The sequence below is a fragment of the Dicentrarchus labrax genome, unplaced genomic scaffold, assembly GCF_905237075.1.
Source record: "Dicentrarchus labrax unplaced genomic scaffold, dlabrax2021, whole genome shotgun sequence".
In the NCBI taxonomy this organism is placed as follows: Eukaryota; Metazoa; Chordata; class Actinopteri; family Moronidae; genus Dicentrarchus; species Dicentrarchus labrax.
In genome coordinates, this window is record NW_026136702.1 from 17,457,503 (window position 1) to 17,469,630 (window position 12,128).

The 12,128-nt window shown below is 37.1% G+C and overlaps 1 long non-coding RNA gene across 7 annotated transcripts in view; it reads left to right on the forward strand.

Moving 5' to 3' along the window:
• The window catches only part of LOC127377604 (uncharacterized), a 77,025-nt gene extending 68,490 nt beyond the window's left edge, over positions 1 to 8,535 (forward strand). For all 7 annotated transcript variants that reach the window (XR_007887721.1, XR_007887716.1, XR_007887717.1 and 4 more), the window contains one exon: positions 7,088 to 8,535. This is a non-coding gene — a long non-coding RNA (uncharacterized LOC127377604). The remainder of the gene's footprint in view (positions 1 to 7,087) is intronic.
• The last annotated feature ends 3,593 nt before the right edge of the window (positions 8,536 to 12,128 follow it).

Consider the following 12,128-nt stretch of genomic DNA (forward strand, 5'->3'; position numbering starts at 1 on the left):
CCAACTAGGACAGAACTGCCCTCCACAGAAAGTCAGTACACTGAGTTGGGGCTTTACCAAAATAGAGTATACTGCAGAGACGAGTACTCTGGGATTGGTCAGTGGCGAGATTTTTATTCTTTAACTTGTAAACGGAAAACAGACCTGTGAAGCTTTCGTCTGACAGACACATCATTTCATTTAATTAGTAACTGACTCTCTTCAGTGTGGGTGTATGAGAGCCTGTGTGAATCTATGTGTTAACTCAGTGGAAACTGAAAGTGCAGCATGTTTCCAGTGATCTTCCCTGTGCTCAGTCCGGACACGGCCACTTGGCCAAACGCACACACACACACACGCACAGCACAAAAGAAGCAGATGTAAATTTTCCCTCTTAAAAGTCGTGCAAAAGAGCCTCTATTCCTCAACTTGTTTTGACAGCTGTATGTTGTGTGTGTGTGTGTGTGTGTGTGTGTGTGTGTGTGTGTGTGTGTGTGTGTGTGTGTGTGTGTGTGTGTGTGTGTGTGTGTGTGTGTGTGTGTGTGTGTGTGTGTGTGTGTGTGTGTGTGTGTGTGTGTGTGCGCGCGCGAGCAGATCACAATTTGTGGTCAAATGTCCCACCTCTCTAATTTTGGTCTCAGGCCCAGCCATTTTATCTCCACATCCATCTCTCCAGTCAGCAAATGAGCCCCTTCTCCCGTGAAACGTAGAATAAAGAGCAGATTAAATGAGAGTCCAATGGAAAGTAAATCACTCACTCCGGCTCTCAATTCTTACATGTGTGAGTGAACGATAAGTCTTTTTTTTTTCCATTGCAGACACTTTGATGTGTTATAGCAGGGAGAGCACAGGTGTTACTTATAACATTAACAATGGCTCTTTTATTTTCAATTGACAGTGTGATCCTGAAACTGAAGCAGCTAAATGCAATTCAGCCGTCATTAATTTGATTATTTACACCTGTGTTGCTCTGACATGTCAAAATGTCGTCCGTAAATCGGGCCTATGAAAGAATCATAGGTCGCTGTGTGCAACTAGTGGGAGGCTTAGGACATTCTAACAAAGTAAAATTGTGTGACGCTTATAAATGATGTAAAGCTATCAAATGTATATATGTTGAACATATCTGTCTAAACAAATGCTAAAACTGTCTCAATATCTCTTAAAATTAACCCAGACAGTATCACTGAGGTCAACAGTTCCAGTGCCTCCTTCCACAACTCTTCTCACATTTGAATCACTGACTCTAAAGATAGAGAAAAATGTGAACCTACCCTTAAACCAAAGACAATGCAAGAGAATCTAAATCTGTTTCCCCGTACACTATTTTTTCTCCACATACTGGTAGACACGTGGGGCAGGTATGAGACAGATAACTCAGTCTTGAACCATTTGAAACTACCAACAAAATGTAAAATATAGAGCTTCTAAGCAATCAGGAGAACAGCAAGGCAACAGCAGAGAAACAAAAACAATACAAGCACAATGCAAACAGGCTTTTTAACATGAGTTTCTGTTTTCAAACCTTTGATGAACAAACCACGCTAAATGTTCTGTGTGGTTTCCCTGTGCTATTGTAGGTGACTTCTTCTTCATTTGATCACAAAGAATCAGCAGTTTTAAATGTTGTTTTGTTTTTTTGGGTGTCATTTCTGTATGTCCCACATGTCGCAGGCTGCATTCAAACGGGCTTCAGTAAGCTCTGACAACCCAGCAGGGTGTTGGCTTTATCTTAAATTTGTCATACAGTAGTATAATGTTAATATGTAATTGTAACTTCTTTGTAAACAAAGCACATATTCACATTTGTTTCTGCTTTTATCCTTTATAGTCAGATATTTGTGAAGCAATGTCCAGACCATTCAACTATAATATATTATTGTAAGACAAGACTTAACTTTCTTTATTGTCTTGGTCAATGTTAAAAAATTATTTTAACTTTACCCTCATTTCTTTTTTACATTTAACTAATTACATGTTTTTTGTGTTAGCTATGTATACATAAATAGACCATATAGTTGGCAATACTGGAGTAAAGTTAAATATATTATAAATAATCAAGTGTCATTGTAGTGTTAGATTCACCTCCCAGGAGGTTACTTAATAAAAGCTTATTTTAATAGCTGCATGTTTTAAAGTCACATAAGCCAATATCTTTATATGTTGGATACTGTACTGTGAAAAAGAGGATTGTCAAGACGATGACTTATCCGCTGCACAAGTCCTTTGTCTTCACCCTTGATCTCCAGCCAATATATACAGCTGGTGTTAAGTACTCTTAAACCTGCTTAACACTGATGCAGGTTTCCACTTCATCAAAATGAACGACAAGATAAAACACACCCTAATACATCAAACTGGTTAATCTCCTTTCACCAGTAATGAATAGACGTCCCACTGACCCATGGCGTGTCCCCTGATCTTCAACCGAATTACAATTTGTATTCACGCTTGCTTGCTGGATAGAGTAAGTGAGCGTCAGATAAGAGCTGTGGTTGCAGAAATATGTAACAATCCTGGAGAATGAAATGGCTAATTGGCTAACAGATAGATTTGTGTTGCTAGGTTACCTTTTATCAGTTAGTAGCAAGGATCTGGGCTTTACTGTATAGTATTTGCCTTTTTACAAAGCTTTGTTCTAAATATTGTCACCGTCTCATGCATCAATTCTCCCAAACTGGAATAACAAGAGGTTTTCCTGGGCTTCTTTTAATTTTGCCAATTAAAATGCAGCACTGAAAAATATATATTACACAATACTGTTACAATATGTGCAACAGCATCTTTAAAATTTTAATTTCATTTAATGGGAATACTTTTGGTTGCTCACTTTAGTTTACAACATTCACACATCTGTCAACTAGTCTCTGTCTTGTTTAAAACGTATTCCGTAGAGAAATGATGCTCTGGTATATTAAGACCTATGGGGACATCTACATTTTCCGTTAATAGGATTTTTTAAAACTAATTTCTCTTTTTGAATCCACTTCTAGATGAAGGTCAGTCAAAGATGAGATGTTGCTTTTAAATATTTAAAAATAAGTGTTGCAAGCTTTGAGAGCATCCTGTCACTTCTTTTCAATAAATGTAGTTTAAAGCTGCCCTGAGAAAGAGCTAAATGCAGCAGGCAGGGAAGACAAAGCACTGAGTCATCTATCAGACTGGTTAATCCTGTCCCTTCAGTAAATTATTCATCATAGTTATATGTCTTTGTCCTGAGTGAAAAAGATCACTGGAGTGAAAGGGCACCCATACTTAATCCCTGCTGTCTAAAGACGGTCATACAGTTGTTTACTTTAAAGAGAAGCTGGTCGTGGTTATGGGCCGACTCAAATGTTGCTCCAGGTGTTTCTCTTCCCAACAGTTTGAGCTTTGGGGCATTTGTATTTGTTAAAAATTAGTGGTGGTATTTTGGAATTTATCTATTTTCATTTCCTGAGAATCTGACTTAGTTCAGAGACACGGTTGTTGACTGTAATATCTGATACTTGTACTGAAATTGACAGAAAGCCAGTAAACCACTCAGAGTGGAATTGAAACATCTTTTCACAGCTTTATACTGAGTATGAAACTAAGTGGTACTCCACTTAAAAAGGCCAACAGACTAATTTATCTCCTCAGCTCTTAACAGAATGATTAACAGCGTCACCAAAGCTGAGAAATTTGTCCAGCCTACGGTCGGTGTAATGGCTACGGGGCGAGGAAGGAGACTGGGTTATAAATGGAAGACTGTAATTTATCTTTTTTGTTCTTCTTCGAGGTCTTTAATCATAGCGTCCACCTATGGGACCTTAAGACATTCATCCTCCAGAGAAGAGCCTGTCAGTTAGTAGATAACTAGAGAGATTTGTCTTAATAAATGTGGTTGGGTATATGTATAACGTGCATTTACATAAGATAGCTCTGTTTCTGGAGATTTTAATTGTGTCTACCACAAACAACAGCTAACATTTATGTGTGTATAATCATCTTATCAAATCATTTTTGTAAAATAGATGAATCTTCAAACAGGGCAAATCAGTGCTATTAAAAACCGGTGATGATGAAAATGATCTTAGATTTTATTACTATTTGAGAAAACATGAAACAATAAATGACAAAGATTACTTGATTAGAAGAACATTTAGAAGCACACTTTGACAGACTGCAATAGCAATATTTATATACTTTATAAACCAAATCATAAGTGAAATATAGAAGAAATAAAGGAAGAAAGAAATAAGACCGTTAACATAATTAAACATGTTGTGCTAACCACAACAATAGAATATGCATTTTAAATACTGTAGCCTTTGCAGGAGAGTACATACTGTACAGTGCTTCTGTATATCTTTAGTTGATTTAAAAAGACTAATAAAATAAACACCACACATGATGAGGGGGACCAGATTAATGCAAAAAGAAAACTTATATGCCATCTCGCTGACAATCAAAGCATCTCACATGTGTTGGTTCACAGTACAGTCAGTGTAAGCTTTCCAGAACATCATCTGCTAAAAGCCTAAAGTGTAAATGTCTGCAAACGGCTTTCTGCCTCATCTTTTCCAGTGATGCACAAAGCTGTGGGGAGGAGGTCCTATTGTCTGTTGTAAAGCCAAAAGTGTGCGGCCCTTTTATTCTACCAGGGAGGCAACGCTTTAAAGTTGCAGACGGGGTGCATCATGACTAAACAAAGCGTGGTCAAATCAAAGTGACCCTAATTATTAGACGTTGTAAATCATGTTTATTTAAGCTACAGTTTTAAGGAATTTCCCCTGATGTTTGAATTGAAGTTTAGTTTAGAAAGTCCAAAGTGAATAGATGAAAAACTATTTATTAAAAACTGAATAAAGATAAAGATTTGGCATGACAGAACATTTGCTTTCTTCAGGCTCTGCTGTATATTTACAGATATATACAATAACTCCTGCAGTTGCTAAGCGGCTAACAGAAGGGGCTCTGCCTTTTTGATGTTCTAACAAAGAAAATGAGGAAGATTAAAACCATAAAACTCAAATGTGCCTGCACCATTGTTTTGCGCAGTTGTTCTATCAATACACAAGTCTGTGGTGCAGACTGTGTGTTGATGTTATGTCATCCATTTCCTCTGCAGAGAGTGTATAGTATCTGTACAGGTGACGCAGGCAAATGCTCTCACTCATACATTCACGTCTGTGCTGTAGAGGTCATGTAAGGCAAGGGATTGTGTTGCTTCTGTGCATTTATTTTTATACATTTAGACTGATAGCTTAAGTTTAATGGGCTACAAAGAGGCTGAGCATGTAGCCTCAAATACAGGGGCTTAATAGTGAGACTGACTTGTCAGGATAAAGCTGCCAGGTTTTTAAACACTAATTTTTACTCACTACAGAAAACTAAATGGAGCTTTTCTCTGCATGCTGGGTACATTTCAAGGTCTATTTAAGGTCTGTCTATTTGTTGTTGTCAGTCAACTGTTTTATTTTAGCTCTGGCTCAGAGCCACGGACACTGTTTATACATGTAAATATATGCAACTGCATATTATTTTACTCTTTGGCTTTTACAGTTTTCTGTTCCCTGTAAAATAAACTGAGTTCCCCTAGGAACTATGCAATATGTAGCATAATAAATATCCAGAGATATAGTGCATATTGATCAATGAAGAATGCCACACTATGACAGTATAACATGGTAGTTTGGAAAAACTGGCAAAAAACAAGAAAGGACTAGTTGTTGTTTTGTTTTTTTTTTACTTTTGAGCCTAAACATAATTTCTGTTATAGCTGAGCCTCCGTCTGTGACCAAAATGTTGAAGGAAAAAGAAATAAAATTCTGGTTTAATAAGAGCTGGAAGATCATCTCTGGATTGTGACTTAGTGTGTATTTTTAGTCAAAATCATAGCCCGACATTTCCTTTGTTTTCGTCGATGAGCCTTGTAGTGTGCGTGTGTGTCATGTCAACAGACTGATCCAGAAAGTCTGGAATTAAAGCAGGAAGCTACAATGACGCTGGACGTTGTACACAGATGTTTATTAAAAGAGAGTGTTGTAGTAAAGAAATCACATATTTACATTTGCCAAGTTTTGTCTAGACGTGCATTTATGTTTGTAAAGGCAGTAATTATGGAAGTGCGTTTTTACTATAATTAGATAAAGTTAAAGTCTCCTAAAACTTGGGGACTTCACAGGGGACAAATGATGTGCTGAAGGGACAGTTAAGACTGATATATTATTGATATTATTATTACAGATATATAGTTTGATACTTGTTTGTACCAGAAAAACAATGCTGGTAGGTTGGTAAGGCATAGTTTAGTAAATAATGGAGTTTAAGAAGGAATATTATTCAGTTTTATTTACTAATGTATAATATGATTTTATAATTCCTAAATTAATCTGAACTCTTTTTTTAAACGACAAATTAATGTTTTAGCTTGTTGCTTTATTTTATTTTTTGTCTAAATTGTCAGTCTGAAAAAAAAAAATCATAAGAAAGACGGTACAACATGTTTGATAGAAATAATTATGTCAACCACAGCTCATCAATCCTCAGATACCAGTTAAGAGCTTCAGTCATTTAAAGAAGAACAATCCAAAGTGTTACCAGAAGGGAACTGAGGGAAAATGTGTAAAATTTATAAACCATTCCAGATTTTGATACATCTGCTTGTTATAAGTCATTGATGCCAGTAGCCATTATAGCATTACCTGAAACAAGTAATTGCTGAATGTCATTAACAATATGCACCCTGCACTGTTTATATTCTATTACTGGCTGTTATAATACCTGATTATATTACATGTGGACAATCTGAGGAACCTTGATAAATAAAAGTCTAGATTGTTTTTTAGGGAATTGAAATATCTTTCCTTCTCTGCAGGTCTGCAAAATGCAATTTTTTATTTGTGGGCAATAAAAGCTGAATTTTATTGTGTTGCATTGTGTGCCGTTCCAGCCTGTTATTTTTAATTTGCTCACAGAAGGCCTATAATGCACTTAATGATGCCCTATACTACCTAAGCACCACTTAATGCAATGTGTCACCATACGTTTTTATATTTTGTACGTTATTTTCCTACATTTACGGTCATTCCACATGTTTTCGGTGGTCTTTCCCTAACAATGTTTTTCTCTTGTTCTGTTCCAGTTCAGATGTTGCTGAGTCAGTTTTGGGGTCATGTCATCATCATCATAAGATGGGGAAGCTGGTGAGCAGTGACCACAGGCAGCATCGGAAGAGGTGGTGCCTGTGTGTCGTGGTTTGCAGCTGCTGGTTCTTGGCAAAAAAAAAAGTGCTGTGGAGTTGCCTCAGGGAATAATTTGCTCAAATGTTGAAAGGAAGAACAAATTCAAGAGGTTTAAAAGGGCAGTAAGTGAGATTTATATTGTCGCATTGCACCAGATGACCATAAAACACCTGCAGGAGGTTGATAGCGTTGTTAATTGTCCAGGTGCTGAGGTTTTCTGGGTTTCCAAACTGTCTTTCCGGCTTGTGGGCTGTTTTGGAGCAAAATTTCCACACCCAGAGTGAAGTCATGCTGATGTTGTTGAAATGCCAGCTGGTTATGAACACACAAAGATGACTTACCCTCTGGAGTCCTGAGTATTTTATATTTACAGTAACATAACTTCATTTATATTTCACATAGAGGCGAGTTGAGAAAAACTGTTGAAGTGCCGGTGTCGGCTTTCACAAAGTACTTCAATTATCTCTGCAGACCATAACACATATTTTAAAAAGGAATTATTTTAAAACACTGAATTATTAATACTTTCAGTAATTTACAGGCATACATTGTAATTTAACAGACTGTACCATAGTTGTATTTCTTCTATTTTTATACATAGTGAAACAATATTTTTCTTTTCAACCTACAATCACTAAAGATTTTTTTCTTGTAATTTAGGTTCCTGGAAAAACGATTAGACAATGTTGCCAACTTTGGCGGCAAGGACAGTTTAAAAAGTTCTTAAAAAAAAAAAAAAAAAGACGAAGATGAATGCATAAATGTCATTTTACCCTGCAGCAAATATCGTTTTGACAGCTGATCTGGCAAATCTTGAATAACAACGGTGTGAGCTTACGTGTTCTTTTATTGTTCACAAAGCCTCATTTCTCTGTCAAGTTGTGTGGTTTAAAGCTCATTAGTCTTTTTTTTTTTTATTTACACAGGTACATTTTTGACCTCCCAATTTAACATTTAGCTTCATGTAACACTAATGAAAATTTTGCATAAACACCAGTAAAGCTTCCTTTGGCCTGAATGACTGAATGAATTTGTTCTTTCTCTTTGTCTGTGTAGATAAAGCACATTTCCTGTATGTCAATGTCAATCAAAATAATTAAATCAACTTAAACATTAACTTGCAATTCTGTCAAATCTTCTTGTTTTCATGTTATAATGTAAGGCCATGAAATACACTCAGCACATTGATGACTAGCAGTACTTCATGTGTCTGTGACATACAGGAACACACACCAATGACCTGTCTGTTAATAATTGAGGGCTGCAACTAACAGTTATGTTCATTGTCCATTAATCATTTGTTAATTGAATGTATGAATATATTAAAGTTTCCCATCACAAAGCATAACTTGACGTGATCAGATGTATTGATTTGTTTGGCCAACAGTCCGAAACGCAAAATATTTTTGCTATCACAGGAGACAAATACAAGCAGAAAACCTTCACAGCATAGAAATTGGAACCAAGCGAATGTTTGGCACTTGCAGATTATTTTTTTGTCCATCATCTTCCTCCAGGGACAGTTAATGCACTCAACATTAAAACAAATATAATTTAAAATATTTTCATAGCTTTCATTTAATGCTCTTCACAGAAAAAAAATAACTGAATTGATTTTACGTGAAGAACTGGGACTAGGTTTTATGGTTGATCAATAAAGCGTTGATCATTAAATTTCTGGCTGAGTGTGACTGCTGAGTAACACTGCACTGATTTTACACTATTATCAGGTCATAATTTATGGGTTGAGTGAGTTACATGACCCTCAGGGTGTAAAGCCACGTTGTTAAATTTTCGAAATGTGGTTATCAGTGAGAACATGAATCATTCCTGTGAGATTTACTTTTCCCAAACACATTTTCCCCTCCTAGGAATAGTGATTTTATGTTTGTCCTGAGTTGAACCGAATTTTCTGTCTGACAAAAAACTGGTTTCCAGGATCAAAAGAAAGACATCGAGGTGTTTTGTGTAGATCGATGCTCTGTCTGCAGCACAGTTAATGCTTTCAACAGAGTGAGAGAAAAGGCATGAAACGGCACACCACATTTTGGCTTCAGTGGTCACTGAGACCATGTACATACTAATGCAGATTATAACCTTTACTATCCACATAAAGCACAGAAAACATCCTGAGCAATAATGACACATTTTTTTCACCTTTTATTTATTCAGAGGAGTCTCACTGAGAGCGGGAACGCCGTGATTACATACACACAGTTACACATTCACACCTGGAAGCAGCTCCACTGGAGCCATTGGGCTTAAGGGCCTTGCTTAAGGGCCTTGCTCAGGGGCACCACAGTGGTGGTAATGTTCATTCAATCGATTCAACTGACAACCTTCCAGTCACAAGCTCACTTCTCTAACCTTTAGGCCACCACTACCCATTTTTTTGGTCAGGTGATCTATTGGAGATACTTCTTGTAAACAATACAAATCACCTTGAAATGGTGAACTTGTTTATCAGACTTGAACAAGTCCAGTAATTTAGCTGTTTTTATTTTAGCACTCCCACATGGACAGCAAGACAGACTTGGTACATCGACACACCAGACCTAATCTGCATTAATGTGAACATGGCCTGAGGCAGAAAGGAAGGGAGGACAAACAATACTGATGGAGATCAGGCTCTGTACAGTTACAACATTTGGTGGACAGCAGTGCAAGTGACCCTTGTAGGACAGATCGACCTGGCCACTAGCCTTCAGATCATTAGAGTTTGAGATTTAAGAGCTTGTCTGTGTTCTTTTTAAGACATTGTTGTGTTATCACCGAATCTGAGGCAGAAGCCTGAATAAAGACAGAGAAAAGAGATCAAGAGTGCGAGGGAAAAAAAGGAAGAAAGGCAGACCGTGGGAACTAGAGAGAGAGGGACAAAGACCAAACAGGAAAGAGCGTGTGTGAAAGAGAGCAAGATGGAGAGAGTCAGGGAGAGAGAGAGAGAGAGCGAGAGCGAGAGAGAAAGAGGAGGGGAGATATATTTGTCTGCCTATAAAGCTCAGCATGCTTCTCGTTTTTGATTTCAGGGCTTGCCGTGTAAAGTTTAGCAGAAGTGAATCCTGATTGTAAGAAATGATGACAATACACCAATAAAACATCTCAAACCGAGGAAGCTGTCTGTTGTTCGTATGTTTGAAGGAGAACAACAAAACTACAGTTCACGTTTCTGTAAAGAACATTTTGTTTGTTTTGACTGGACTGGTGAGAATAGTTCAAAACTGTGGTGTGAACTGAAAATTGGTTATCTATATTATACGTGATATTTATGTCATGTGAGTAATTGACACAAATTCACTTGATTCATCTTTTGCATGGGACAGTCATTTCTTCCATTAGTCAGGACGTGTGGCTCCTCTTATAATATCAGTGATGGATGAAGTGCAGCTGTAGTTTCCACTGATGTTCATATTAACTATTTCAGCTCTTAACCACAGGAAAAGACTTTTTGTTGTCAACAAGGCTGCACAGTGATAATGACGGCAAGTACAACCGTATTGTAAAAACTGTATATTTACAACTCTGTTGGTGTGAAACCGAACTGCACAGAATGCAAAGTGCAAAAACACATCTCACATATGATTAACACAAAAAATAAGTACACTTGTGGGTGTGCTCACACTTTTAAATTCACACTTTGCCCTTATAGGTAAACTACTACTACTACCAACTGTACATTTTGAATTTGGACAAATATAATGGGAGTCGAGGCTGTGTTAGTGCTAACATCAAAAGTTTTAGCTACAGTCTATTATAATGGATCCATATCTTTCTTTTAGACAACTAGCCTATATATGTTTGAGCTAACTGCTAACAGTTAGCTCAAACATATATTTATCTTTAACATATAACATATTTTATTGCCGCTAGTCTGCCAAACTGTAAACAAATATTGGCTAAATAATGGTTCAAGTTGGAGCCCAAAGCTGACTCACTCACTCAAGGCAACACTGTACTTCCTGTTTACACCCCCCAAAACCTCCCAAATTATGGGAACTGTAGTACTGGAAGCAGTTGTCTTGATTTTGTCTGAGAGCCACAGTGTTTGAAAAAAAACCCTGCATTAAATAAAGCCGTTAGCTCATGAAAAGTTTAGTCTGTGGAGATGTTTGTACCATATCTTTAATGGGTTTCACACACATCTGAGCTAATTTTTGTGGGTTTGTGTGTGTGTGTTCATGGTCTCATCAATCGTCAGGTTTAAGGTTTATACCTTAAAAAAAAGCTGTATACATCTTTTGTGATGCAGTAGACCTCTATATCCTTGTTCTTAAGTATCTGTTGGTGCTCATCATTTCAACTAGTTCAGACCATGACGTGGGAGCAGGGGTGAGGATGGTGCTCAGCAACGATAAAAACCACTCGCACTGAAAGTTCACAACCTTATAACAAAGTTAGATAAGGTCATAGTATATATACAAACACATGCAATGGGTGGTGAAAAAAGATTTTCTCTGCAGAGGTGAGATAAGGTCAGTTTAAGTGCAGAGGACTACAAAGTGAAGGGTTAAATAAACCTCTTGAATCTTAAATGCTTTTTTGGAACACGTGTTCTTAATATGTCATCAGTCACTAAAAACCTCCCTTGATTTGAACATATTCACAATTATTTGTATTAAAACTGGAAAAGGACTAGAACGTAGATGTATTTGTTGATCAAAATAAACTCTTGAATGTAAAAAATATCTTTGGTGATTATAATAAATATAATGCAAATGCAAAAGAAACAAGCATTTTAGCTTGTGTCAAAGAAAAAAAGTCTTGGGTGCCCCCAGTAACCCCGTAAACAAACATTTTCTACCGTTAGATATCAGATAATCCTACACAAATATCATTAAATGAGTCAACAGTGTCGGCAGGTTGATGCTGCTGAACAGTCTGTCTGTGGCTTTGGTTTGATCCAGTGGCCTAAACTGAGATCAGATGTGACAGACGGGGGTAGAA